The sequence below is a fragment of the Triticum aestivum genome, chromosome 7B (genome assembly GCF_018294505.1).
Source record: "Triticum aestivum cultivar Chinese Spring chromosome 7B, IWGSC CS RefSeq v2.1, whole genome shotgun sequence".
Classification (NCBI taxonomy): domain Eukaryota; kingdom Viridiplantae; phylum Streptophyta; class Magnoliopsida; order Poales; family Poaceae; genus Triticum; species Triticum aestivum.
Genome location: NC_057813.1, coordinates 389,994,432 through 390,020,046, shown reverse-complemented (window position 1 = coordinate 390,020,046; position 25,615 = coordinate 389,994,432).

Sequence of the window (25,615 nt, the reverse complement as noted above, 5' to 3'; positions counted from 1 at the left end):
GAGTGGGGAGGGTCCAGGAGATGTCGTGGCGTTGCGGGAGACGTCCAGGGGAGGAGGAGGCAGCCAGGCAGGGAGGAGGTGGCCGGGGCGCGTGGCCGCGCGCGCCGGGCGCGTGCCCGTCCTCCTGGCAGGGAGGAAGACGACAGGGGAGGAGAGGTGGGATGGGCCAACAGTGTTGGGCCGCCAGGTGGGTGGGCCTCAGGTAAGCGTCAGGTAAGTCCTTCTCTCTCTCTCTTTTATTTCTATTTAATTCTGTTTTCTATTTTCTGTAGTTTGTTTTGATTTAGTTTTAGACACTAAACCATTTTTATTGCTTCTAATAATTATGGTAGGGACTAGTAGGATTATTCCAAAGCCCTTCATCAAGGATCAGAATTATTGGACATATATTAATTAATTAAGAAATATATATCCAATGCAAATAGTTATTTATTTAATTCAAAGGCCCAAAATAATTAACTCTGAGATACCAAAAATATTGTTTTGAGTTTTTCCTCTTTGCAATATTTTCAGAGACTAAGAGGAACATTTTCTTGGATTTCTTTGAGAAGATTTTAATGTTGATCATTTTTAGAAGGTTTCTGAGGCTTTGAAAATTCCCCAATTCAAATTTCATTTAAATTTAGACATGATGCATGGATGCTAGAGCGAAAACAATCAAGGGCTGATCTGGGGCTGTGACAGCTGGCTTTACATATTTGCAACAACAAGATCAAACAGAGTTTGTAAAAGTTTTTCTTTACCACTTTCAGTTTGTCAACTGAATTGCTTGAGGACAAGCAAAGGTTTAAGCTTGGGGGAGTTGATACGTCTCCAATGCATCTACTTTTCCAAACACTTTTGCCCTTGTTTTGGACTCTAACTTGCATGATTTGAATGGAACTAACCCGGACTAATGCAGTTTTCAACAGAATTGCCATGGTGTTATTTTTGTGCAGAAATAAAAGTTCTCGGAATGACCTGAAACTCCACGGAGACACGTTTTGGAATTAAAAAAAACATTGGTGAATGAATCAACAGAGGGGGGCCCACACCCTGTCCACGAGGGTGCAGGGCACGCGCACCCCCTGGGGTGCGCCCCCTGCCTCGTGGGTCCCCTTGACATCCACCGACCTCAACTCCAACTCTATATATTCACGTTCGGGGAGAAAAAAAATCAAAGAGAAGGATTCATCACGTTTTACGATATGGAGCTGCCGCCAAGCCGTAATCTTCCTCGGGAGGGCTAAGATGGAGTCCGTTTGAGGCTTCGGAGAGGGGAATCCGCCGCCATCATTGTTGGTGTCAAAACCGGCGGATCTCAGGTAGGGGGTCCCGATCTGTGTGTCTTAGGCTAATGGTAATAGGAAACAAGGGACACAATGTTTACCCAGGTTCAGGCCCTCTCGATGGAGGTAAAACCCTACTTCCTGCTTGATTGATATTGATGATATGAGTAGTACAAGAGTTGATCTACCACGAGATCGTAGAGGCTAAACCCTAGAAGCTAGCCTATGATGATTATGATTGTGATCGTCCCTCCAAGGACCAAACTCTCCGGTTTATATAGACACCGGAGAGGGCTAGGGTTTACACGAAGTCGGTTACAAGGAAGGAAATATAATATCCGGATCGCCAAGCTTATCTTCCACGCAAAGGAGAGTCCCATCCGGACACGGGACGTAGCCTTGAATCTTGTATCTTCACGCTCCAATAGTCCAGACGAAGTATATAGTCCGGCTATCCGGATACCCCCTAATACAGGACTCCCTCAGTAGCCCCTGAACCAGGCTTCAACAACGATGAGTCCGGCGCACAGTTTTGTCTTCGGCATTGCAAGGCGGGTTCCATCTCTGAATAGTAATCATCGAACACCTGAACCGTGTCCGGATCTGCAAGATGATCTTCACATACGGCCGTAGAGAAGCATAGCATAAATCTGCTCTGCTGGCAATTTCTGGTTCGTCGTGCTCCTACATCGTGGCCCGACCCAACACGAACCGGTTTTTCTTAGCCCACTTCAATGCGCGTTGTGAGGCGGTTTTATTGGCATGCCCTGCAAAAGCAGAGATCGTGTTCCCCTTATTGTGGCATCTTCCATCAATACGGGTGTGCGCAACCCCACGACGACTGTTGGTATGACTCCGTGTTTTTAGATAAGTCACAAGAGGTCACGCTGAGGACTCTTGATATTCACCCCCTTTATAAAGGGGCCGAGGCTTATACCTCTTTTCCACCACCCTTGCGCCTTTTTGCATCTCGAGTTCTAACACCCGAGACCCAAGCTCAAACACCCCGGATCTTCCACTATGTCCGGATCCAACCTTCAAGGCCGGTGGGTGGCCTCCTGGATCAAATAGGAGGACATTGCGAGGCTTAGGGAGGTCGGATATCTGACTGCCGACATCCAGCACAGGCTTCCTGCTCCAGGGCAAGTCATCCCTACTCCCGAGCCTAATGAGAGCGTTGTATTTGTTTCTCACTTCCTCCATGGCTTGGGCCTCACCCTTGATCCCTTTGTGAGGGGCTCATGTTCTATTATGGGTTAGCTTTTCATGATCTAGCTCCGGACGCTATCCTCCATATCTCGTCATTCATCACTGTGTGTGAGGCTTTTCTCCACGTCACTCCACACTTCGGCTTAAGGCTCAAGACCTTTAATGTGAAGCCAAAGATGATTGAGGGGCGACATGCAGAGTGTGGAGGTGCCGTAATAGCAGGAACGTCGATGCCCCATGGCCAAAGGTTTCTTTCCCAGAGGTATCCGATCTGTGGCAGCAGAGGTGGTTTTACGTCACGGCTCCCAGAGGCACAACGTGGGTGGCTGCCCCGACTTCCGTTCGGGCCCTCCATCACAACTGGCGTCATGGACCAATGTAGGACAGGATTGGGGGTCTGCTAGTGATGTACCCACACTACAGAGCCGCATCCGGGAGCTTCTTGAGAGGGACATTAACCTCGTCAGCATAAGTCAGGTAATGCTAATCCGAAGGATGTTGCCGTGCAAACGCCGGCTTCTCCGGATGTGGGAATTCAACCCAGAGGGTCCGCGGACTATTCTGCACTACTTCTGCCTGACGCTCGAAGGGATGTCCAAATTATTCTTTGGACCACAAGTAAAGTGTCCGGACACCATCGAGGATGCGGGCCTAAGCTGCAATCACCCAGATACCCAAGTAAGTAACCCCGAAACCGAACACTTCGTTTATATTTATCATAATCATTATTCTGAAAATCCTCCGTGGCTAGGAATGGCTCAGCAAGGCAGAGAGAATCAGGTGTCCGGCGCCACTTCCCAAAGGCTCATCTAGTCCTACCATAGCCAAGATGCTTGGCTGGGTGCTTAATAAAATGCCCTCAGGGAAAAACGAAGGGAAGAACAGAGAAGACAAACTTCACACACTGCACATCCAAACCGGGGGAATTTCTACCTCCCCTAAGGAGGATAGTCTGGGAGGGGAGTCTAAAGCCTCCTTCCCGCGCAGGAAGAAGAGGGCCGCCTCCGAAGACTTGGAGACGGAGGTGCCCAAGCAGGGAAAAAAGCGTCACCAGGGGGGCCTGCCCCGAAGGGCGGCCTTACCGCGTCATGCCCGTCAACGGGCCAGCCCTCAACCGAGCTATGAGTTAATCGTAATTTTGAAGGTACTGTGTTTCTCCGAGAACAATAACCAGGATTCATTTTTTGCAGTCCGGCTAGCAGCTCTTATCGACAGTGTTCGTCTTCGGGGGATCTCCCTCCAGAGATGATGGAGAGTGAGACCCCACCAACCTCTCCGCCTCATGAGGCGGGCGACCCCGAGGTGTCGTCACGGAGGAGTCCGGATCTGCCGAAGCCAGAAGCTAATCCTTCAGCCGCCCTGAGCCCGGAGCGTTCGGCTCCCACGGGGGGATAATGAGAAGGGTCCGACATAGTTCAGTGTCCGGCCGGACATACTGACGGGCCTTCTGGAATGAGCTACACTCTCCGAGGAGCACCGCTCATTAATGAGCACGGTGCTCAAGAAGATTTCATCCACCATAAGCGGTTTGAATGAAGCATTTACGAGCCTGCTCAGAGGATTTGAGGTATGTAATGAAAAATACATAATTTTTTGGCTGTGAGGCACGCGCTAGGTGTGCTCCATATGGATAGTAGCCCCTGAGACTCTGGTTGCCTGCCCTAGGCGGCAAACGGAGGATCATATTGTGTAAGTAATGATTGCGCTGTATATATGCACAGGTGTCTAAGGATCCGGCAGCCAACCGGTCCGTTGAAGTTGCTAAACTAAGGAGGCAGATTGGAGCTATTGATGCCGATATCACGCTGGTGAACGAGCGGCTTAACGAGACACAAGGTATGTGCTCTGCTTTCCTTATTGTGTTATATAGGAAAAATTGAGAGGAGCATAATATTAATGCGATATGCTTGGACTGCAGACGGTGCTGCTGCCGTGGAATCCCTGAGGGCGGAACTTGCCCAGGCCAAGGAACAAGCTCGGACTAGCAATGCGGCTGCCCTAAAGGCGGCCGAAGAGTTGAGAGCCGAACAGCCTGCTCATCACCGAAGCGAAGACAAGATAGCCGAAATGGCTGTGGAGCTGAAAAATGCCACCGACCGGTATGAGCTCCTTGAAAAGGAGAATCAGGTTAATTCGGCTGACCTGAACGAGGCACTTAATGCGGCCAAGGAGATGCGGACCGAAATCAGGGATGTGCGGGAGTGTCGGGGAAACTGATCCATGAACACCTATGGGGCCGGCGGACCGGGCCCCTTTCGGTTCGGCGGGGGGGTGGAGGTCGCATGAAGAGCGGATCGAGGCGAAGCACACGAGCAGTTTACCCAGCTTCGGAGCTCTCCGGAGAGATAATACTCCTACTGCTGCTTGTCTGATTGTATTGTGTTCTTGCTCGAGAGAGTTAAGTGTTTTTCTGGCTTCCGAATGAGTCGAACCCCCTCTACGTTGCGCATGGGCCTCCTTTTATATGCTCAAGGGGTCACCGACAGGTGGCAACGCAGAGAAGGGTAAAAGCGTAAAAAGTGTTGCAGTTGGTACACCTACTTGCACAGTGTATCCTACCTAACCCTGACGGCAGGGGACAAAGGCATTAAATGCCCGTCTGTGTCGCCCAAACAGTGCAGAAAGGTACCGTTAGGGACGCCACCGTTCGCCACGATGGCGATCTTGTCAGCGTCGCATGCCACCGCGCACTGCTGGCTGCACAGCCTCTCGCCACGCGCACCTGTTAAGGCCCCTAGGGCGACACGTTGGTGGATGCACTGGAGCGTGGGTACAGGGTGGTTACTTGCCGCGGCAAGCGCCTTGCCGCGGTCGTCGTCTTGTCGCGCCCGGAAGCTTGTCGCTCACCAGGCCTTGAGGTGTCTTGGTTGATCTTCCCGGCAAGCTCCTCTTGCCGGGGCCTTGTTGCCTTGCCGGGACGCGTGGCACGTCGTGGCAAGTTCCTTGGGATGCCTCGGTTGGCCTTCCCGGCAAGTTCCTCTTGCCGGGGCCTTGTCTCCTTGGCTTGAATACTTTGTTCTCGAATGGCTCCAAGGGAACCACGGAGGACCTTGGCGGTCGCCCGGCAAGCCTTGCCGCGGGGTGTTGCAACTGCCCGTGCACAAGTTCGGGATACTAGGGTACCCCTACTCTAGTACACCGACAGGAGCCCCCGGGCCTGGGCCACACACGGTGCCGAGCGCTTTTGGGCCAGGCCCAAAACAGGGCACGGGCACACGCGGCCTGGGTCACGCCGTGTCCTGCTCCGTATCCACCGCGCCCTCCCCGAACGGCACGCATTGAATGCTGCGGCATCGTGGGAGAGATCGTGGGAGGTTTCTTTATTCGGACGGGCGAAACGTCCGCCCCCTCCCTCTTTATAAGCAGGGGAAACAGGGGCAATTCGTCCACGTCGCCGGTTGTTGCTCCATTCTCACAAACCTCCGCCGCTCCCCCCTTCTTCCCGAAGTCGAAGGAGAGCAGCGCTCCGCCCCCCATTGCCACCAACATCACCAACGCCGCCAACTTCCTCCACCACCTCCGCCATGGCTCCGAAAGGCGACAAGGGGAAGGGCGTGAAGTCGGCCGAGGCGCAGCGGCTCGCGGCGCTGCGGAAGGAGCGGTCCCTCTTCTCCCCTCAGCTCGGTGCGAAGGAGCCGAGGGAGTACTACTACCTCTTCTGGTCGATGGAGACGCGAGCGCATCTGCGCACGAGGGTACTCCCGGCCACCGCTTCGAGACTGGCTCCGAACGGGTACCCCTTTTTCGCGTTGTTCTTCTACTGCGGGCTCTGCCCGCCTTTCTCTGAATTCTTTTGCGACATCATGAACACCTACGGGTTCCGCCTCCTTGACTTCACCCCCAACGCCGTTCTGACCATGGCAGTTTTCGCACATATGTGCGAAAACTTTGTCGGAGTCCACCCAAACGTAGCCCTTTTCTGCCACTTCTTCATGCCTCGGGTTGAGAGAGGAGAGCCTCTTGCCGGCGGGATCGCTTGGATCTCGAGAGTCGGCAAGAAGGAAGCATATCTAGAGGGTGAGCTCCGCAGCAAGTGGGAGGAGTGGAGAGCAGAGTGGTGCTGGATCGTCGAGGAGAACCCGCAGCCGTTCACTGCCGTGCGCCAAGCCCCAATAGTACGTGGCAATGATTGGAGCAACGTGGCCCCGGAAGATGACAGGCTGAAGATTGCCGTCACCCGCATCCTTCGCCTCAGGCTTGCCGGGCTCACTGTAGGCGCTGTAGGCGCAGATTTCCTTCGCCGCCGTATCGCCCCCCTGCAGGAGAGGGGGAGACCCGCCTGGGAGTTCAAGAACTCGGCGGACATCATGAGGCTGCGCCCGGGCCTCAATTTCAACTTCACGGTCTTGGAATTGGACGCGATGCTTCTGGAGCTGTTCAAGCGCGACCCTCAGCACCCATTTATGTTGCCGCGGAATGTCATTCCGCTGTGCAACAATTCTTCACTTGACCGCATCCGCGCGATGATGCCATTGTGTGATTCTCACGGAATCGCCCCAACTTGGCAAGAACATGCGTATGATGTCGTGCGGGCGTTCTTCGATGACTTGGTAGAAGTGCCGGTCCGTGCTGATGAGCAGAAGAGCCTCACCTGCGACACCACAGATGCGGAGATGCAGCGCATCGCCACCAGGCTGGAAGAGGCGGCAGCGGCTGCTGCCGCGGGCGTGTTCGGGTTCACCATGGAGGAGGCAGAGGCAGCAGAGGCGGCAAGCCTTGCCGAGCGCGAGGAGTTTGCCGGCGAGGAAGATCTTGCCGGCCCTAAAGCTGAGCCGAGCAAGCCCGGTGAGGAGGATCCCGAACCTTCAGACAGCTTGCCGCAGGCGGAGCCCCCGGCTCCGGAAAGGAGGCGTCTTCGCAAGGCGGCGGACATAGCGGGGCAGCAGACTAGTCAGCAGCCGCCGAGCCGTGCGACACGCTCTACCGCGGCAAGCACTGTTGCCGCGGGAGCGCCTCACGCCGCTGCGGCAACTGGAGCGGGGTCTTCTCGGTCCGCCACCACTGCTCCTGCCAAGCGGGAGAGGGAGCCTACTCCTCCGCCTCGCCGCACCGGAGGCGAGCCGGACTTCGATCTCTCCGCGCTCAGCTCCGATGACGAAGAAGAAGAGTAAGATCCCCTTGCTGTCCTCGTAGTTATTGAATTCTCGCTATCTTGTTGCTTTCGTCTTGTATCTGACTTGCTTCGATCTGGATCCATTCCTTTTCAGGACGCTGGCCCAGAGAGCGGCGAAGAGAGCCAAGGCCCTAGTGATTGTCATCGAAGATGATCTCACCGTGTCAGCAGGGGGTGTGTCTGAGACCACCTTGACGGACCCGGCAACTACTCCCCAAAGCAGCCCCCAGCGCAGCCCCCAGCGTAAGTTTATAGTTTACTTCCTGCTGTCAGGTCCGCATGGGTGCTCTTCTCTCTATTGATATCTTATCTATTGGATTTGTGTAGGAGCAGAACAGCCTCATCAGGAATGCCCGGAAGCTGCTCCCGAAGTGCCATCTACTTCGACTACGCCACCAAGGGAGGAGTCCCCGGCAAGGGAGCGCTCTCCGGCAAGGGAGAACTCTCCGGCAAGGGGCAGTTCTCCGGCAAGGGACAGTGCCAGCGATCCTCCGGTGGTTGAGAACACGACTGCAGATCCAAGCACAGGTAACCCTTTTGCCTGAAAAACTCCCCTTGGGTTCTTCTTCTGATTTTCTTCTTGAACATTTACTTGACCTTTCTCCCCTCTTCGGTTGTCAGATCCACCCGCCACGGAGCCGATGGAGACAGAGGCTGCCGGCGAGGAGGACGCGCGCGGCAACAATGACGACGCCACCGCCACCGAAGAAGAGGCCGGTGCTAATGATCCCGCCGGCAAAGAGGCCGCCAAGGCTGCCGCCGCAGAAGCGGGCGAGGGATCCGGCGATCGCACTGACGGCCCCGAGGCCGCAGGAGCGCCAGGCACTGCGCCGACCGCCGATCCCTCTGCCGACGCTGCAGCGCCAGGCTCCGAAGAGCCCCAGCCCGATGCCTACTTGAAGGCCGGCGACGGTATCTTCATCAAGCTCCCCTGGGCGTCAAGCTCCAGGGCGCCGGTCGAGGGAGAAATCCTGGACAGAGAGGTGCTCGCCTCTGCTGGGCTAATGGTGGTCGACACGCCAAATAGTAGCAGCGACGAGCCTGAGGAGGAGCGGCTGCTGCGGAAGCTGACATCGCTTTACCACGCCCGCCAAGCCAAACTGGCGTCCCGAGAGGTGCTTGTCGCGAAGGCGGGGGTTGATATTGAGAAGCGCGTGGAGGAGCTCCGAGGCCTCAGGCAGGAAGCTCTCCGGTCCTTGGCGGAGGAGCGGGAGCAACTTCTCGAGGAGCGGAAAGCCTTCCTCCTCGAGAAGGCTGAAGCTGAAGAGAAGCAACGGCTTGTCGCCGAAAACTTATTCGCGCAGGAAGGAGAGTTGGCGCAGCGCAAGGTGAACCTTGACAGCCACGAGGAGGAACTTGCCGCGAGGGAGCAAGCAATTGGCGGGGCTGTCAAGGAAGCGAGGGATGCTGCCGAAGCTGCCAAGGCCACCAAGAAGGAGCTGGAGGTGAAGGTGGCGCAGCTGGAAGCCGATCTCGGGGCGAGTGGCGAGGAGCTTGCCGCTCTCAAGCGTGAGCGCGAGAAGGATGCTGCCGCACATGGTGAGCTGCAGGGTCTTCTCGCTGAGAGGAGCAAGGAGCTCAGCGCCGCCAAGGACTCCAACGCAGATCTCGAGCTGAAGCTGGCCACGTCGACTCAGACGCTGGACGGCGCCAGGGAGCAGGAGGTGGTCTTGTCGGAGAAGATCAAGGCCGACGAGGCGCTGCTGGCGAATGCTGCTGCCGCCCATGACGCCTTCAGGGAGACAGTGGAGCATTGGACTGAAGGTCTTGTGGATGCTGCTGCTGCCATCAACGGGGAGTTGGCGCAGCTGGGGATGGAGGATTTTGGGTATCTCTCCGACGAGCATCTCCAACACAGCGCCAAGCTCAGCCTGTTCTTCAAAGGCGTGGCGACGGCCCTCCAGCGACTCCGGGAGAGGATCCCAAAGCAGCTGGCCGATGAGTCGCACAGGATTTGCGCGGGGGCTCTCCAGAAGGTGCTGATGAAGGTGGCCTTCCGCAATCCAGGCCTCAACTTCACCAACGTCCTCAAATCCTTGCCGCCGGATGCTGATCGGGATGCGCTCAAGGCCCTTGTTGCACCCATTGTGGACAAGGTGAGCGAGATCAAGAGGGTTGAGGGCGATCGCGTAGATTAGGCCGCCCTTCTTTTCTTTTTCTTTGTCGCCGCTGGTCATGTCATGAGAACATTCTGTTAGAGCTGCGACAAGTCATCTTGTAATATAACTCTGTCTTGGGTAGAGATTTGCTATGTTATTTCCTTTACTTGATTCCCTGCTTTGTATGTTTTTACCCTACGCTTTTTAGGGAACTTGTCGGTGCAGGCACATTTGCCGCGAGCGCTGAGTGCGGGACATCAGCAGCCTGCTGGTGATGCCGCTTCCGACAAGAAACCTTGTCGCAACTAGTCGCAGCTCACTTAAGTTGTTGAGCGGACTCGAAACAAAGTAAGGGCGCAACTAGCTACGAGTTGGTTCCTCCGCGCACAGGTTTTCCATACAAAGCACGGTCGTTCAAGGAAGATAACTTTAAAATTTATAAACTAATTGCTCAAACTTTGGAAACTTGTGGGAGAGGGAACCTTCCTTTCCTTTTAGAGAAAAAGAAAGAAGATAAAATAAAGGCATGGAGCCTTATAGCTCGTTATTGCTTACCAGGGGTAGGTGCTGCACAAAGTGTCAGCTAACGCATGCAAATATAAAGTAAAAAGCATGAAATTGACAAGATGTGCGGAGCACATGAGCCTTACTTATGCACGGGATCTGCGCCCGGCTTTGTACAAAGGATTACATGCAACATCGGCAAGACTTGTACAAAAGGTGGTTGTCGGAACGGGTTCCGGCAACCGCGCCCTACGGGTAAAACTTACAAAGATGCTCAATGTTCCAGGAGTTGCTCACCGATACGCCATCTTCGGTCTCAAGGTGGATAGTGCCAGGCCTAGTGACTCGTTTCACCCGATAAGGGCCTTCCCACTTAGGCATCAACTTGTTGGAATTCTTGGCGGACTGAACACGCCGAAGAACAAGGTCGCCTTCCTCGAAGCTTCTGGCTTTAACTTTGTGGCTATGGTAGCGGCGCAAAGCTTGCTGGTATCGAGCAGCTCGTATAGCAGCCTGAAGACGATCCTCCTCAAGGAGCAGCGCGTCATCTTGTCGCAGCTGCTCTTGCTCAAGCTCATCATAAGCGAGCACTCGAGGCGACCCGTATACGAGTTCCATGGGGAGAACTGCCTCTGCTCCATAGACTAGAGCGAAAGGTGTCTGGCCAGTGGCTCGATTTGGCGTCGTCCTGATCGACCAAAGAACCACTGGCAGCTCCTCGATCCAGTTTCTTCCGCACTTCCGCAACCTGTCGAAAGTTCTGGTCTTGAGCCCGCGCAACACTTCAGCATTTGCCCTCTCCTCTTGACCATTGCTTCTCGGATGAGCAACAGAAGCGAAGCAGACCTTGGCGCCAAGATCTTGGACGTACTGCATGAAGGTGCGGCTCGTAAATTGCATGCTGTTGTCAGTGATGATCCTGTTAGGGATCCCAAAACGGCAAACAATCGACCTGAAGAACTTGACTGCTGACTGTGCTGTCACCTTCCTCACTGGTTCCACTTCTGGCCACTTTGTGAACTTGTCGATTGCAACGTACAAGTACTCAAAGCCCCCGACAGCTCGGGGAAAGGGGCCGAGGATATCGAGCCCCCAGACCGAAAATGGCCAGGATAAAGGGATCGTCTGGAGAGCTTGAGCTGGCTGGTGTATCTGCTTGGAATGGAACTGGCACGCTTCACACTTGGTTACTTGTGCAGTTGCATCCTGGAGGGCTGTCGGCCAAAAGAAACCTTGCCGGAATGCTTTGCCGGCAAGTGCTCTTGCGCCAATGTGGTGACCACATATGCCTCCATGTATCTCTGCCAACAGCTTTTGTCCGTCTTCCCGGTGAATACACTTCAATTTCACACCGTTGAGTCTTCTTCTGTACAGTGTGTTGTCGACAAACTGGTACATACTTGACTGCCGGGCTACTCTTTCCGCTTCTTCTTGCTCTTCGGGAAGTTCTCCTGTCTGAAGGAAATGGACAATCTGTTGTGCCCATGCTGGAGCTTGCGGCTCGACAACAAGGACTAAAGGCACATCTGCTGCTGCGGGAACATCCGCTTCTACGGCAAGAACCTGTGGCTCTGCCGGAGCTTGATGTTCCCCGGCAAGCTTGCCGGAGCAAAACTTGTCGGGAGCGTCTGCTTCAACGGAACAAACCCTAAGGCTTGTCGGAGCAGACTGCTCCTCAGCATCCTTGGTGTTGATTTTGGGGACCTTCTTGGCGGCGGCTTCGGGGAGCTCTGCCGGAAAGTAGTCACCAGAAATCAACTTCCTCTTCTTGCTCTGTCCAGTTGATGGCGTTACGGATGGTTGAGTCAGCTTGAGCACAAAGATCCCTGGTTCCACAGGTAACTTAAGTGCGGCGCACTTTGACAGGCCGTCGGCAATGTCGTTCTGAGCTCTTGGAACATGCTCCATCTGCAGGCCGTCAAAGTGCTCTTCTAGCTTTCTCACTTCATCAACATAAGCTTCCATCAACGGACTCTGATAACTCTTGTTCACTTGGCGGACGACAAGCTGTGAGTCACCCCTGACAATGAGCTTCTTGATCCCAAGGTCTACTGCGATCCTGAGGCCGGCAAGCAAACCTTCATACTCTGCAGTATTGTTTGTTGCTTGCTCCTTGGGAAAGTGCATCTGGACTACGTACTTGAGGTGCTCTCCGGTGGGTGCAACAAGTAGCACGCCAGCACCGGCGCCTTGCAGCGAGAAGGCACCATCAAAGTACATCAGCCACTCTTTGCTTGATTCCTTGACGGGGATGCTCGTTTCTGGAATTTCTTCATCTGGTGTTGGCGTCCACTCTGCTATGAACTCTGCCAATGCTCTGCTTTGGATAGTTGAAGTGCTCTCAAACTTGAGGCCAAAGCTTGACAGTTCTAGTGCCCACTCGACAATCCTGCCTGTTGCTTCTGGATTTTGCAGTATCCTCTTCAACGGAAAGCGAGTGACAACTGTGATCTCATGTGCTTGGAAGTAATGGCGCAGCTTTCTCGAGGCCATGAGGAGGCCGAAAAGCAATTTCTGCACACCAGAGTACCTTGACCTAGCCCCCTGCAGAAGGGAACTGACAAAGTAAACTGGGCGCTGCACCATTCTCTTCTGCATCTCTCATGCTCCTGCGCAGATCCATCCTTGTCGGGACCAGAGCTTGCCGGCGAAGTCCCTTGCTTGTCGCTGGACGCACTTGCCGTGGTTGCCGGCTCATCATCCGCCTCCCTCTCCGCCACTAACGCAGCACTAACCACTTGATTGGTTGCCGCTATATATAGCAGCAACTTCTCTTGTGGCTTAGGTGCGACAAGTGTTGGAGTGGAGGACAGGTATCTCTTCAAGTCCTGCAGCGCAGCCTCCGCTTCCGGAGTCCATTTCATTGGACCTGCCTTTTTCAATATTTTGAAAAATGGCAGGGCGCGCTCAGCAGACCTAGAGATAAACCTGCTGAGAGCAGCTACACAACCGGCAAGTCTTCGTACATCCTTGACGCGCTTTGGTGCTTCAATCTGCTCAATGGCCTTGATCTTGTCGGGATTGGCCTCAATTCCGCGTTGAGACACAAAGAACCCGAGAAGCTTGCCGGAGGGGACTCCAAACACGCACTTCTCGGGGTTAAGCTTGAGGTTGATCTTGCGCAGATTTGCAAAGGTTTCGTCTAAATCTTGAATTAGGGTCGCTTTGTCCTTGCTCTTGACCACTATGTCATCCATGTAGGCTTCCACATTTCTGTGCATTTGCGGTTCAAAAGCGTCATGGACTACCCTTGCAAATGTTGAACCAGCATTCTTCAAACCGAAAGGCATCCGTACGAAACAGTATGTGCCACATGGGGTAATGAATGCGGTCTTCTCCTCATCCTCTTCTGCCATGAAGATCTGATGATATCCTGAGTATGCATCAAGAAATGAAAGCAAGTCACATCCGGCCGTGGAGTCAACAATCTGGTCGATGCGCGGCAAGGGAAATGGGTCTTTGGGGCAAGCTTTATTAACATCGGTAAAGTCAATACAAAGCCTCCATTTCCCGTTTGCCTTGCGCACGACTACAGGATTGGCCAACCACGTAGGATGGAGCACTCCTCTGACAAGGCCTGCTGCTTCCAATTTCTTGATCTCTTCTGCAATGAATTCTTGGCGCTCCAATGCCTGTTTCCTGACTTTCTGCTTGACGGGCCGCGCATGAGGACAGACGGCAAGATGGTGCTCGATTACTTTCCTGGGAACACCGGGGATGTCAGACGGTTGCCATGCAAACATGTCGACGTTCGCCCGCAGGAAAGCAACGAGTGTGCTTTCCTATTTAGGGTCGAGAGTGGCACTGATGGTGAAGGTACCACCAGTGCCGTCCTCCTTGGCGGACACCTTCTTGGTCTCTGGTGGAGCTGCCATTGTCTTCTTACACTTGCCGGTGGAGCTCGATGGTGCGTCCTCGACGGTAGCGCAGCACTCCGAAGAGGTGCGCTTGCCGGAGTGGGCATCAGAGCTCTTGCCGGACTTGGTCTTCTTCTTCCCCCGGGAGCTTCAACGGCAAGTGAGTTGCGATCTGTTGCGGCTGCTGCTTCCCGGTAGATCTTGTCGGCGCAGATAAGAGCATCCTTCTTGTCGCCAGGGACAGAGATGACACTTATCGGGCCTGGCATCTTCAGTACGTTGTATGCATAGTGAGAGGCTGCCATGAACTTGGCGAGTGCTGGACGGCCAAGTATCCCATTGTAAGGCAATGGAAAGTCAGCAACGTCAAAAGTGACCCTCTCAGTCCTGAAGTTCAACTCGCTGCCAAATGTTACCGGCAACGTGATCTTTCCCTTCGGCTTGCTCCTTCCCGGATTGATTCCTTGGAATGTGCCGGTCTCTTCGAGCTCGCTATCAGGGATCTGGAGTTTCTGGAGTACCGCGGAGGAGATCAGGTTCAAGCCGGCCCCGCCGTCAACTAGCATCTTAGTGACCTTGAGGTTGCGGATAGTTGGTGAAACCAACATCGGCAAGCACCCGACCGCAGTTATGCGATCAGGGTGGTCCTCAATATCAAAGATGATAGGCGTGCTGGACCATTTCAGAGGCTTGCGTGACTCGACGGGTGGTTCTGCCGCATTGACTTCCCGCACCCACTGCTTGAGCTGGCGGTGTGAAGTATGCAGAGAAGAACCACCGTCAACGCACAGGACCTCTGTGGCTTTCTGGAACTCCTATTCATCGGTCTCATCTTCATCCATATCTTCATCGTCATCGTCATCTTCATCCTTTTCGCGGCCGCGGGGAGGTCTGTCTCCTTGCCGCTGCTTGGCCTTGCCGCGGCGTCCTCCTCGGCCGGGACGTTTCTTGCTGGCTCCTCCAGCACCTTCCTGGGCTTTCTCCTTGTCGCGCCGCTCGTATTCAGCCTTTTGCTGCTCAACAAGCTGCTCGACCTTCTTGCAGCTCTGGAGGTCATGGCCCTTGGTGCGGTGGATCTTGCAATACTGCTTGTTGGTGTTGTCCTGCTTGTCGGCGACCGCCACAGCTGCGGCAACCTCCTTGCCGGAGCTACCAGCTTTGGCTTTCTTGCCGGACTGCTCAACGACTAGCACCTCTTTGCCTTTCTTCTTCCTGTTGTTCCGCCGCCGGTTTTTCCTTGCCGGGGCAGTCTCCTCACTATCAGATCCTTCTGCTCCTGTATTCTCTCCGGGGAGTTTCCTCCCTTCCTCAGCACGTGCACACTTGTCGGCCAGGGCATATAGCTCACTGACGTCTCTGATCTTGCACATCGCCATCTCCTCCCGCATCCTGCGGTTTCGCACGTTCTGATGGAACGCGCTGATTACCGCGGCAGGGTGGACATCTGGGATGTTGTGCTGTACGCGGCTGAATCTCTTAATATACTTGCGCAGGGGCTCTCCTTCCTTCTGGGCGAGCAAATGAAGATCGCTCTCTTGGCCATGAGGCTTGTGGCCGCCTGTGAAGGCGCCGACAAACTGATGGCACAGATCAGCCCAGGAGGATATGGAGTTGTCCGGCAAGTGCATGAGCCAGGATCTGACATTGGGCTTGAGCACCAGCGGGAAGTAGTTGGCAAGGATCTTGTCGTCCCGCCCCCAGCAGCTTGCACCGCGATGGTGTAGATGCTGAGGAACTCCGACGGATGCGTCTTGCCGTCGTACTTCTCTGGTACATCTGGCTTGAAATTCTTCGTGCTGGGCCACTGGACTTGCCGCAGCTCACGAGTGAACGCAGGGCAACCTACCGCGTACGGCAAGTCGCCTGGTTCCCCTGGCGCATGCATGTCAACAGAGGGCCCAGCGCGCTTGTCGGATTGACGTCGCGCTTCTCTTCGGCGCTCGATGCGAGTACGAGCGTCTTCTTGCTGTCGTTCGTGAAGAACTTGGCGCTGATCGCGACGAGCTCGTGGATCCGATGACGCAGTGGAGTCGCTGTCGAGGTGGATCCGGCGAGTCGGCGATCTTGGCCTTCGGGGTGGAGAGTGCATGGTGGTTGCACCCCCACCGGTTTCGTCGCCACCGGCTCGTGCCTGGCAGTCCTGCCGCGGCTGCGATGCAGTTGGCTGCCGCGGAGTGTCGCCGTTGGCGAAGCCGATGAGACTCTGAATGGTGGCCCTCCATTGGTCGATCTTGTCTTCCGCTGGAGGGTAATCCAGGAGCAGCTGAGCTCGCGCCAAAGCTTCTGCTGGAGTGGTGGGCGGCAGTGGCGAACGGTGCGAGGAGCGGGATATGCTCAGACTTCTGACTATGTTAGAAGGAGCAGCATCCCGTCCAGGCGACCGTGTCTCGCTCGTGCCAACACGTTGGCGTGCATGCTGGTCTTGAGCACCCCGAGATCCACCAGCTCGATCTTGTCCCAACGAACGTATGGTACTGCGAATACCATGACGCTGTCGGTCCTGCGCCTCCTGAGATGGGCGCGGGACATGTACGGACGCCGAAGTCTGTGCAGCCTTGTCCTTGGACCTGGCAGCATCGTGAGCTTCCTCGTCGACGTCCGTTCTTCCGCCGGCGTCTACTCCACCACCCGTTTGCTCCGGTGGTGGTGGAAATGACGTGGACGGAGCAGCTGCCGCCGAAGTCTTCTTCTTCGGTGGCATGTCGATGAAGAAAATGAAGATCTAGCTCGTGTGAACGCCGGATCAGGTTCACGCAATCTCGACGCCCCCTACCTGGCGCGCCAAAGATGTCGGGGAAACTGATCCACGAACACCTATGGGGCCGGCGGACCGAGCCCCTTTCGGTTCGGCGGGGGGCGGAGGTTGCACGAAGAGCGGATCGAGGCGAAGCACACGAGCAGTTTACCCAGCTTCGGAGCTCTCCGGAGAGATAATACTCCTACTGCTGCTTGTCTGATTGTATTGTGTTCTTGCTCGAGAGAGCTAAGTGTTTTTCTGGCTTCCGAATGAGTCGAACCCCCTCTACGTTGCGCATGGGCCTCCTTTTATATGCTCAAAAGGGGTCACCGACAGGTGGCAACGCAGAGAAGGGTAAAATGTAAAAAGTGTTGCGGTTGGTACACCTACTTGCACAGTGTATCCTACCTAACCCTGACGGCAGGGGACAAAGGCATTAAATGCCCGTCTGCGTCGCCCAAACAGTGCAGAAAGGGACCGTCAGGGACGCCACCGTTCGCCACGATGGCGATCTTGTCAGCGTCGCATGCCACCGCGCACCGCTGGCTGCACAGCCTCTGCCACGCGCGCCTGGAAAGGCCCCAGGGCGACACATTGGTGGATGCGCTGGAGCGTGGGTACAGGGTGGTTACTTGCCGCGGCAAGCGCCTGCCGCGGTCGTCTTGTCGCGCCCGGAAGCTTGTCGCTCACCAGGCCTTGAGGTGTCTTGGTTGATCTTCCGGCAAGCTCCTCTTGCCGGGGCCTTGTTGCCTTGCCGGGACGTGTGGCGCGTCGCGCAAGTTCCTTGGGATGCCTCGGTTGGCCTTCCCGGCAAGTTCCTCTTGCCGGGGCCTTGTCTCCTTGGCTTGAATACTTTGTTCTTGAATGGCTCCAAGGAACCACGGAGGACCTTGGCGGTCGCCCGGCAAGCCTTGCCGCGGGGTGCTGCAACTGCCCGTGCACAAGTTCGGGATACTAGGGTACCCCTACTCTAGTACACCGACAACGAGCTTCAGCTAGAATCGCTGGAAACTACTAACATTGGAGATATGACCTAAACTACTCATGATTGTGAGAAACTTGGAGATAACAAAGTGTTTAGATTTTACAGAAAATTTTGGTGTATTTGTGTCTTGTAAAAATGCTAACACAGCAACAAACAGAAAAGTGTCTATTGCGTTTATTTATAGTTTCAAAAGTTAGCCATTTTTGCAATCACAGGTTGTACCCAGTATTTCTACTAGAACGACTATATAGTGTAGCACTTTCACTTAGCCATGGGAGTTTGATGGTGGGGATACTATGTAGCCCCTGGTACCTTCGCGTGCATCCGAATACGGGCGCGTGTGTACATGACCGGGAAACAGTCCTTCGTTAATGCGGAGGAATCCTAAAGATTCCGGTAAGTCTTCGAGTGGTTGAACAGTCTCTCGCTGTATCATGATAGTCAGTTTTCGGCTTTCTCTACTGAGGTGCTCATCCGAAATAACCAGGGCACAATCGCAGTAGTTCTCCTTTGGCCGCCTTAGCCGATAAGAACGGAATGTAAGGTGGCAAACCCAGGAGCCAGGCAAACCTAACATTTTACCAAAGACATGATTCGGAGTTGATGCATATAAGGCCAAACTCGTGACGCCGAACACTCCCGAAAGTATTCGGACTTTGCAACATAAAATGGGCGGAAGAATGCCCTTTTATTATGAACCATGTAGTTCCAGGTATGTGCATTAATCTGTCGTGGCGAAATGCCAATAAAGACAGTATCCTCTGTGGGTATACTACCCATGGGGTGTGGAAACAACAAGAGACAATAAAAAAGGTTTACACAGGGGCTTAATCTAAAGAGAAACATGTGAGCGGGGCCCTGCTGCACGTCTGCGCCTTTGTCTCTGTTGTGCCGTTTCCTGGAAGGGTATCACACGAATTGTGTCTGTAAAAAAGAAAAACTTGTGTAGAAGAATGTAACGTAAGCATGCGATGGATAGTAAAAGTGTAAGACATTGACCTGCTAATAAGGTCAAGCCAAAAGTGGGGCTGTATTAAATATCTATAGCCCCTGGTGTCCTCTATGGGATTACGTACATGGTGCCCTAGCCCAGGTTCATCCGAGCTGCCGGACTCGTCTAACCGTGCCCGTGGTCTTAACGACCAGTTATACTTTCTGGTGTTAGAGCCCTTAGAGTCCGGCTGCTAGAGCCATCGCATATTCCTCCACGCGTGAGGAGTGCTTTGTGTTTCCGTTAACGGTGATGACACCGCGTGGACACATCTGAGTGTGAGGTACACAATAATGTGGTTACGTGGCGGGTGAATGTCTTCCCGATCTAATGCTGATAGCGCTTTTGGACGATCTGAGAGTAGTTCTTCGCTTCTGGACGTTGACGTGGAGCGAAAGTTACTCAGTATATGGAGCTTCCTGGCCGTGGCTTCAACGGCCTGGTATCTTCAAAGTGGTATTGCTTTGGCTATTCTGATGGGTTATTCCTGCGAACAGTGTCCTTGTATATTAAATTAGACTAGTTGCCTGCCGTACCATGAGGACTGAGTAAGATGGCTTATATGTCTCCAATGTATCTATAATTTGATTGATCCATGCTACTTTATCTACTGTTTTTGGACTATATTGGGCTTTATTTTCCACTTTTATATTATTTTGGGACTAACCTATTAACCGGAGGCCCAGCCCAGAATTGCTATTTTTTGCCTATTTCAGTGTTTCGAAGAAACGGAATATCAAACGGAGTCCAAACGGAATGAAACCTTCGGGAACGTGATTTTCTCACCAAACGTGATCCAAGAGACTTGGACCCTACTCCAAGAAGTGCCAAAGGCGGTCACGAGGGTGGAGGGCGCCCCCCTGGGCGCGCCCCCCTACCTCGTGGGCCCCCTGCTGCTCCACCGACGTACTCCTTCCTCCTATATATACCTACGTATCCCCAAACGATCAGAACAGGAGCCAAAAACCTAATTCCACCGCCGCAACCTTCTGTATCCACGAAATCCCATTTTGGGGCCTGTTCTGGAGCTCCGCCAGAGGGGGCATCTACCACGGAGGGCTTCTACATCAACACCATAGCCCCTCCGATGAAGTGTGAGTAGTTTACTTCAGACCTTCGGGTCCAAAGCTAGTAGCTAGATGGCTTCTTCTCTCTTTTTGGATCTCAATACAATGTTCTCCCCCTCTCTTGTGGATATCTATTCAATGTAATCTTATTTTTGCGGTGTATTTGTTGAGAACGATGAATTGTGGGTTTATGATCCAGTATTATCTATGGAAAATATTTGAATCTTCTCTGAATTCTTTTATGTATGATTTAGTTATCTTTGCAAGTCTCTTCGAATTATCCTTTTTGGTTTGGCCAACTAGATTGGTAGTTCTTGCAATGGGAGAAGTGCTTAGCTTTAGGTTCAATCTTGCGGTGTCCTTACCCAGTGACAGAAAGGGTTGGAAGGCACGTATTCTATTGTTGCCATCGAGGATAACAAGATGGGGTTTTTATCATATTGCATGAATTTATCCCTCTACATCATGTCATCTTGCTTAAGGCGTTACTCTGTTTTAACGTAATACTCTAGATGCATGCTGGATAGCGGTCGATAAGTGGAGTAATAGTAGTAGGTGCAGAATCGTTTCGATCTACTTGTCTCGGACATGATGCCTATATACATGATCATTACCTAGATATGCTCATAACTATGCTCAATTCTGTCAATTGCTCAACAGTAATTTGTTCACCCACCGTAGAATATCTATGCTCTTGAGAGAAGCCACTAGTGAAACCTATGGCCCCCGGGTATATTCTCATCATATCAATCTCTATCGCTTTATTTACTTGCTTTGTTTTTACTTTGCCTTTTACTTTTTACTTTGCATCTATCTATCAAAAATACCAAAAATATTATTTATCATCTCTATGACATCTCACTCTCGTAAGTGCGTGAAGGGATTGACAACCCCTAATCGCGTTGGTTGCAAGTAGCTATCGTTTTGTGTAGGTACGAGGGACTTGTGCGTGGTCTCCTACTGGATTGATACCTTGGTTCTCAAAAACTGAGGGAAATACTTACGCTACTTTGCTGCATCATCCTCTCCTCTTCGGGGAAATCCAATGCAGTGCTCAAGAGGTAGCAAGAAGAATTTCTGGCGCCGTTGCCGAGGAGGCTCACGCAAGCAAGTCAACCATACCAAGTACCCATCACAATCCTTATCTCTCGTATTACATTATTTGCCATTTTCCTCTCATTTTCCTCTCCCCCACTTCACCCTTGCCGTTTTATTTGCCCTCTCTTTCCCAATCTCCTCCTCTCTTTCCCGTTTGCCTTTTTCCCGTTGCCTTTCTCTTTGCTTGTGTGTTGGATTACTTGTTGCCATGGCGCAAGATAATACCAAATTGTGTGATTTCTCGAATATCAATAATAATGATTTCCTTAGTAGTCCAATTGCTCCTTTAATAATGATGAGTCTTGTGAAATCAATACCTCTTTGTTGAATCTTGTTATGAAAGATCAATTCGCCGACCTTCCTAGTGAAGATGCCGCTACTCATCTAAACAATTTTGTTGATTTGTGTGATATGCAAAAGAAGAAAGATACGGATAACAATATTGTCAAATTGAAGTTATTTCTCTTTTCACTTAGAGATCATGCTAAAGTTTGGTTTTCATCTTTGCCTAAAAATAGTATTGATTCTTGGAACAAGTGCAAAGATGCTTTTATCTCTAAGTATTTTCCTCCCGCTAAGATCATCACTCTTAGGAACGGTATCATGAATTTTAAACAACTTGATCATGAGCATGTTGCCCAATCTTGGGAAAGAATGAAATTGATGCTTCGCAATTGCCCTACTCATGGTTTGAATTTATGGATGATCATACAAATTTTTTATGCCGGATTGAATTTTGCTTCTAGAAATCTTTTAGATTCGGCCGCGGGAGGCAAGTTTATGGAAATTACGTTAGGAAATGCCACAAAATTGCATGATAATATTATGGATAATTATTCTCAATGGCACACCGAAAGATCTTCTAGTAAAAAAGTGCATGCTATAGAAGAAATGAATGTTTTGAGTGAAAAGATGGATGAACTTATGAAGATGTTTGCTCCTAAAAATACTCCTCTTGATCCCAATGATATGCCTTTGTCTACCTTGCTTGAGAATAATAATGAATCTATGGATGTGAATTTTGTTGGTAGGAATAGTTTTGGAAACAACGCGTATAGAGGAAATTTTAATCCTAGGCCTTATCCTAGTAATCCTTCTAATAATTATGGAAATTCCTACAACAACTCTTATGGAAATTTTAATAAGATGCCCTCTGAATTTGAGAGTAGTGTTAAAGAGTTTATGAATTCGCAAAAGAATTTTAATGCTTTGCTTGAAGAGAAATTGCTTAAAGTTGATGATTTGGCTAGGAACGTTGATAGAATTTCTCTTGAGATTGATTCTTTAAAGCTTAGATCTATTCCTCCTAAGCATGATATCAATGAGTCTCTCAAAGCCATGAGAATTTCCATTGATGAGTGCAAAGAAAGAACCACTAGGATGCGTGCTTCCAAAGATGCCTTTATTAAAGCGTGTTCTTCCAATTCCTATGAAAATCAAGATGAAGATCTAAAAGTTATTGATGTGTCCCCCATTAAATCTTTGTTTTGCAATATGAATCTTGATGAAACTGAATATGATCTTCCTTTACCTAGAAGGCGTTCTAAGAATTCGGAGTTTCTATATCTTCATGATGAAATTGATGAAAGTGGGATTTAAATAAATAAAAACCGAGATGTTGCTAAACCCACTATTTTGGATCTCAAGGAATTTAATTATGAAAATTGCTCTTTGATTGGTTGTATTTCATTGTTGCAATCTGTGCTAGATTCTCCTCATGCTTATAGTCAAAATAAGGCCTTTACCGAACACATTGTTGATGCCTTGATGCAATCTTATGAAGAAAAACTTGAGTTGAAAGTTTCTATCCCTAGAAAACTCTATGATGAGTGGGAACCTACTATAAAATTAAAATTAAAGATTATGAGTTTCATGCTTTGTGTGATTTGGGTGCTAGTGTCTCTACTATTCCCAAAACTTTGTGTGATTTGCTAGATTTCCATGATTTTGACGATTGCTCTCTAAACTTGCATCTTGCGGATTCCACTATTAAAAAGCCTATGGGAAGAATTAATGATGTTATTATTGTTGCAAATAGGAATTATGTGCCCGTAGATTTTATCGTTCTTGATATAGATTGCAATCCTTCATGTCCTATTATTCTTGGTAGACCTTTCCTTAGAACGATTGGTGCAAATATTGATATGAAGGAAGGGAATATTAGATTCCAATTTCCCTTAAGAAGGGCATGGAACACTTCCCTAGAAAGAAAATAAAATTACCATATGAATCTATTATGAGAGCCACTTATGGATTGCCTACCAAAGATGGCAATACCTAGATCTATCCTTGCTTTTATGCCTAGCTAGGGGCGTTAAACGATAGCGCTTGTTGGGAGGCAACCCAATTTTATTCTGTGTTTTTTGTTTTTGCTTCTGTTTAGGAATAAATAATCCATCTAGCCTCTGTTTGGATGTGGTTTTGTCTTTTAGTTAGTGATTGTGCCAAGTAGAACCTATAGGATAACCTACGATGATAGTTGATTTGATTTGCTGAAAAACAGAAACTTTACGCGCACGAATATAATTTTGTTAAATCATAGGAACGTGATTTTGCGTTGATTGTTGTTGCTTCTGTTCAGTAAACAAATTTTCCAGAACTTCTTATTGTTTTAGAATTTTTAGAGTTCCAGAAGTTTGCGTTAGTTACAGATTGCTATAGACTGTTCTGTTTTTGACAGATTCTGTTTTACGTGTGTTGTTTGCTTATTTTGATGAATCTATGGCTAGTAAAATAGTTTATAATCCATAGAGAAGTTGTAATACAGTAGGTTTAACACCAATATAAATAAAGAATGAGTTCATTACAGTACCTTGAAGTAGTCTTTTGTTTTCTTTCTCTAACGGAGCTCACGAGATTTCTGTTGAGTTTTGTGTTGTGAAGTTTTCAAGTTTTGGGTGAATTCTTTTGATGGATTATGGAACAAGGAGTGGCAAGAGCCTAAGCTTGGGGATGCCCATGGCACCCCCAAGATAATCCAAGGACACCAAAAAGTCAAAGCTTGGGGATGCCTCGGAAGGCATCCCCTCTTTCGTCCACTTCCATCGGTAATTTACTTGGAGCTATATTTTTATTCACCACATGATATGTGTTTTGCTTGGAGCGTCTTGTATTATTTGTGTCTTTTCTTGTTAGTCTACCACAATCATCCTTGCTGTACACACCTTTTGAGAGAGCCATACATGAATTGGAATTTGTTAGAATACTCTATGTGCTTCACTTATATCTTTTGAGCTTGATAGTTTTTGCTCATGGTACTTCACTTATATCTTTTGAGCGTGATAATTTTTGCTCTAGTGCTTCACTTATATCTTTTAGAGCATGGTGGTGGATTTGTTTTAAATAAACTATTGATCTCTCATGCCTCACTTAGATTATTTTGAGAGTCATTAATAGCATGGTAATTTGCCTAATGTTAATATACTTGGTATTCAAGATATGTGAAACTTTCTTTTGAGTGAATTGAATACTAAGATAAGTTTGATGGTTGATAATTGTTTTGAGATATGGAGGTGATAATATCAAAGTCGTGCTAGTTGGGTGATTATGAATTTGAGAAATGCTTGTGTTGAAGTTTGCAAGTCCCGTAGCATGCACGTATGGTTAAAGTTGTGTAACAAATTTGAAACATGAAGTGTACCTGGCTTGTGCATCCTTATGAGTGGCGGTCGGGGATGAGCGATGGTCTTTTCCTACCAATCTATCCCCTAGGAGCATGCGCGTAGTACTTGATTTTTGATGGCTTCTAAATTTTTGCAATAAGTATATGAGTTCTTTTGACTAATGTTGAGTCCATGGATTATACGCACTCTCACCTTTCCGCCTTTGCTAGCCTCTTCGGTACCGTGCATTGCCCTTTCTCACCTTGAGAGTTGGTGCAAACTTCGCCGGCGCATCCAAACCCCGTGATACGATACGCTCTATCACACATAAACCTCCTTATATCTTCCTCAAAACAGCCACCATACCTACCTATTATGGCATTTCCATAGCCATTCCGAGATATATTGCCATGCAACTTCCACCATCATCATCATGACATACATTACTTTTGTCATATTGCCATTGCATGATCATGTAGTTGACATTGTATTTGTGGCTAGGCCACCATGCATTATTTTTATACATGTCACTCTTGATTCATTGCACCATCCTGGTACACCGCAGGAGGCATTCATATAGAGTCATATCTTGTTCTAAGTTTCGAGTTGTAATCCTTATGTTGTAATCAATAGAAGCATGATGATCATCATTTTTAGAGCATTGCCCAAAAAGAAAAAAAAGAAGAAAGGCCAAAAGAAAAAAAAAGAAAGGCCCCAAAAAAAGGGAAAAACAGAAAAAAAAGAAAAAAGGGCAATGCTACTATCTCTTTTTCCACACTTGTGCTTCAAAGTAGCACTTTGTTCTTCATGTAGTGAGTCTCATATATATTGTGCTTCAAAGTAGCACCTTGTTCTTCATGTAGTGAGTCTCATAAGTTGTCTTTGTATACTAGTGGGAATCTTTCATTATAGAACTTGGCTTGTATATTCCTACGATGGGCTTCCTCAAATGCCCTAGGTCTTCATGAGCAAGCGAGTTGGATGCACACCCACTAGTTTTCTTTTGTTGAGCATTCATAGCTCTAGTGCATCCGTTGCATGGCAATCCCTACTCCTCATGTTGACATCAATTGATGGGCATCTCC